The 5000-nt window shown below is 42.7% G+C and overlaps 1 protein-coding gene across 2 annotated transcripts in view; it reads right to left on the bottom strand.

Moving 5' to 3' along the window:
• Positions 1–5000, bottom strand: part of nahoda (DOMON-like domain-containing protein nahoda) — a 154085-nt gene that overhangs the window by 93181 nt on the left and 55904 nt on the right. The gene's annotated exons all lie outside the window — the stretch shown is intronic.

The following is a 5000-nucleotide window of genomic DNA, read 5'->3' on the forward strand; positions in this document are numbered from 1 at the left end:
TTGACGGACTAATTTCGGGACTGAACGAACTCAATGATTATCTGTTAGAAGCAAAACCAGACATAATGGGAATTGTAGAGACTAAACTAAGAGGTGAAATACCATCCACTGTTATCGGACAAGGTTTATACAACTACTGGATAAAAAACAGGGACAAGAAACAGGGAGGGGGAATCATGTTCTTGGCCAAGAAAGACCTAAAGGTGACAAAAATTGCAGAGGGCAAAGGTAATGCTGAATTGATCATGATAAAAGTCGAAGGCAAGAATATGAAAAGTAGAAAGTTTGTGGTGACTTATGTGCCTCCAAAAACAAGCGCTTGGAAAGAAATTGAACATAAAAAAATGCTAGATGACACAAGAAAATCACTCAATGAGATACTAATGGGTAAGGGTAATCTGGTAGTTATGGGGGACTTCAATTGCAAAGAAATTTGTTGGGACAGCATGACAGTGCAAGGAGGAGATGACTTGTGGGGCAATGTACTGCTAGATATGACCATGGAGTACACAATGACCCAATGGGTCCATGAAAACACAAGGTACAGAAATAATGAAGAGCCATCGAAACTAGATCTAATATTTACAACAGAGCCTGAAATAGTGCATAAAGTCCAGTATGAGACACCAATTGGAAAGAGTGACCATGTACTCATCGAAACTATACTAAAGGAAGAAATAGACATAGAGAGGAACGAAAAGCATAGGAAAGGAAGACTGAGGTACAACAAAACAGACTTTACAAAACTAAAGACATTCTTCCGGAATGCAAACTGGGAAATATTTTACAGGGAAGAAACAGCAGTGGAAGAGAAATGGAATATATTGATGGAAAACTACAATGAAGGGGTAAACAGGCATGTACCAAGACAAAAGCGAGAGAGAGAGTACATTAAATGTTGGTTCAACAAAAGATGCAGTGAGGCAAAAGACAGAAGGGACAAAGCTTGGAAAAAGTGGAGAAAAGACAAAAAACAAAGCAAATGGCAAATTTATGTTAACTATAGAAATGAGTATGTTAATGTGAGAAGAGAGGAGAAAAGGAACCATGAGAAGGATATTATAGACAAATGCAAAGAGCAACCCAAACTATTCTATCGGTATGTGAATGGTAAACTTAAAAACAAACAGGAATTGGTGAAACTATGCCAAGGAAACATAGAATACACAGAAGATTTAGAGATGGCCGAAGTCATGAACAATCACTTTAAATCTGTTTTCACCAGAGAGAAAATACCGAATTGTGACATAGACAAAAACAAGAAATCTCCCCTCATGAATGAGTTTACAGCATCACTAAAGGAAATATCAGAACATTTATCAAGACTGGATGTCAGAAAATCACATGGCCCGGACGGTATTGCAAATTGGATTCTAAAGGAGTGCAAAGAAGAACTAACAGACAAAATACACATCTTAATAAACAGCTCACTCAAAGAAGGAAAGATACCCGAGGACTGGAAAAACGCTAACATTGTACCAATACACAAAGGAGGAAACAAAGAAGAACCCACCAACTATAGGCCAGTATCACTAACAAGCACCATTGCCAAAATTTGTGAGAAAATAATCAAGAATAGATGGGTAAAACATCTGGAAGACAATGACATATTAAACCCAAGACAATTCGGATTCAGACAAGGAAGATCATGCTCCACAAACTTAATATGCTTTTACTCAAGACTAATAGACATAGTGCAAGAAAGAAATGGATGGGCTGATTGTGCATTCCTAGACTTGCAAAAAGCCTTTGACAAAGTACCACACAGAAAACTACTAAAAAAACTGGAACACATAGGAGGAATACAGGGAAACCTACTAAAATGGATAGAGGACTTTCTGACTGGTAGAAAGATGAGAGTAGTGCTCAGAGAAAAATATTCAGACTGGAAAGAGGTGATCAGTGGAGTACCGCAAGGATCTGTGCTGGCACCAATAATGTTTGCTATCTATATGAATGACATGGATGAGGACGTGAACTGCTACATGAGCTTCTTTGCCGATGACGCCAAACTACTAAGGAAAATAGAAACTGATGAGGACTGTGAAGCACTGCAAGAAGACCTAAATAGGGTATGGAACTGGAGTCAGAAATGGGAAGTGGACTTTAATACGAAGAAGTGTAGCATAATGGAGTTTGGAAAAAGCAAAAACAGAATATCAGGAAAATATACAATTGGAACCAAAGAAGTAAAGAAAGTAGGATCCGAAAAAGATTTGGGAGTAATTATCACGAACGACTTGTCCTATGATATACAGATTAACAAAATTGTCGGGGAGACTTACAACTTGCTAAGATCAATAAAAGTGGCGTTTACATACTTGGACGAAGACATGATGAAAAAAATATTGGTTACATTGATAAGGCCTAGATTAGAGTATGCAGCGACATTGTGGTCCCCCAGTACCAAAAAGAATATAAAGAAAATAGAAAGAATCCAAAGAGCAGCTACAAAAATGGCACCTGCACTTGCAAACCTATCATACGAAGAGAGATTGGCTAAACTGGAGTTACCGACACTGGAGCAAAGAAGAGAGAGAGGTGACCTATTGACCATCTACAGAATCATGAAAGGCACAGAGGTACTCGATAGTGAGAACTTACTTAACTGGGACAAAAGAAACACAAGAGGACATGGAAAGAAAATAAAAAAACATAGCTATAGAAGAGAACTGAAGAAAAACAGTTTTCCTCATAGAGTTTTGGACACTTGGAACAAACTGGACAATGAAATAGTATGCGCAAAAACCATTCATGAGTTTAAAAACAAACTAGACACTGCAAGATACAAAGGCGGGACAACACGAGCATAGCTCCCCTTCCCGCAAAATACAACTAGGTAAATACAACTAGGTAAATACACACACACACACACACACACAACTCCCCGCCCACGAGAGTCAGAGTAACGACCCGAAGCACAGCGATACCGAAATGATTTCGGCCCTGGGCAGGATTCGAACTGGGTACTGCGAGCACCATCGTACTTCCCAGTCCAGCGCTCTACCAACTCTGTGTGTGTGTGTGTGTGTGTGTGTGTGTGTGTGTGTGTGTGTGTGTGTGTGTGTGTGTGTGTGTGTGTGTGTGTGTGTGTGTCTGTGCATGTGTGTATGTACGTGTGCGTGTGTATGTACGTGTGCGTGTGTGTGTATGTGCGTGTGTGTGTGTGTGTATGTGTGTGTGTATGTATGTGTGTGTGTGTGTATGTGTGTGTGTGTGTGTATGTGTGTGTGTGTGTATGTATGTGTGTGTGTGTGTGTGTGTGTGTATGTGTGTGTGTGTGTATGTATGTGTGTGTGTATGTGTGTGTGTGTGTGTGTGTGTATGTGCGTGTGTGTGAGAGTTGCGTTTGTGTATGTGCGTGTGCGCGTGTGTGTGTGTGCGTGTGCGCGTGTGTAAATGTGCGTGCGTGTGTGTGTGTGTGTGTGTGTGTGTGTGTGTGTGTGTGTGTGCGCGTGTGTGTGATTATGTGTATGCGCGCGCGTGTGAATACGTGCCTGCTGCAGTCTTTGACCAAGAGGAGGCAGGCATGTCCCCTTCCCCTTCCGAGGACGTCGTGGGGATATTTCCTCAACTCAGTCCAACTTAGTGGGGATCCCAGAGCTACCCAGTTGTTCCCATGAAGGACCTGCCAGCCACCCATGCTTTCGCCACCTGTCAACACCTCGTAATGCAATCAAAATCATCTCAAAGACCCCATTCAACCCAGTCCGACACTTTCTAGGTAAAGCTATTCTGGTTGGCACCAGATGGCATTCAGCCGAGAGGCACCCACCCCCTTCATCCCTCTCCCAAGGGGCTCAAAACTACGAATTCCTTAACAGAAGTTGCACAGCGTTTGAAAGAAATGGTACAGGCGTCCGTTGACCCTCCCTCTCTAACACAGCGGAAGCGGTGTCGCCACGCCGGCGTGACTTTTCGTTGGGAGGCAGGCTCTTCTTTTGGAACATTCTTCCCGAAGACCCTCAGGAACGCTGCAGCTCGGCCTCCGGCGTGTACCGAAGAGAGAGCGAAGGAAGACCAAGAGGAGAGGAAGAACAAAAGAAAAAAGGAATTTGATGTCGCGCGCACCAGGCATTGTTTGTAACGGCTCACCAGGCCGTTAGGAAGCCAGGCTTTCCACGTGAAACGACTCGAAAGGGGGGAGGAGCAACAGTAAACACTGATGACGCTTGATTTGGAGAAACTCAACACGTAAGAAAAGAGTTCTCGGAAGGCGAGAGAGGAAAATTGGAAATCGCAGATGGCAAGACTGAATTCCGCCCCATGAACAAAATCGACCGATGGTGATGGTCAAATTGAGATAAGTATGGTGGCTGCAGCTGCAAAGTCTGACCACAACTGTATTTACGTTTGCGAAACTCGACGCTTTCCCCAAATAGATTCTCCTGATAAAGATGAACTATAGATTATACATAGATCATTTTTGGTAACTGTGAAGTTGAATAAAGTTTGTAATTCAAGTAATATATGACGAAGGGCGTTCTGGGAGAAAGGAACTAGTGAACATCGGGAAAAAAAATATCTATCGTGAGAACGACTGAGGTACGCGTTTCGAAAACAAAAGTGTTTCAATAGCAGTGACGCCATTTCCTCTGCTTCCCCTTCCCCTTCGCCATGCTCACTTTGCCGTCTTGCTACTCCTTTACTTTTCACTTCGTATCGCCTCTTATCACCTTAGGATATGTCATCATTCTCCTTCGAGGCATTTTGTCGTCTCGCCACACGTCGCTCGTGACGTCATGTCGTTTTAAGAACTTCAAATTCTTTCAACGACATGACGTCACCAGAGTTGAGAAAGTTGTCTCACAAAAATGTCATACAAAATCCTTGACGAAAAATCGACATCTCGGGACCACCCAAAGGGTATTTCCTTCATAAATCTGCCGGGGAACCTTAGAAACACTCAGTAAAACCGACGAGAGCCGGGCGAGTATTAGGTTCTCATGAACAGGCAGAACTCTTGCATCGTTGTTCGTCGCTACACGCGCACCTTACAT

Source organism: Oratosquilla oratoria, chromosome 6 (genome assembly GCF_046742065.1).
Source record: "Oratosquilla oratoria isolate Oo_2021 chromosome 6, ASM4674206v1, whole genome shotgun sequence".
In the NCBI taxonomy this organism is placed as follows: Eukaryota; Metazoa; Arthropoda; class Malacostraca; order Stomatopoda; family Squillidae; genus Oratosquilla; species Oratosquilla oratoria.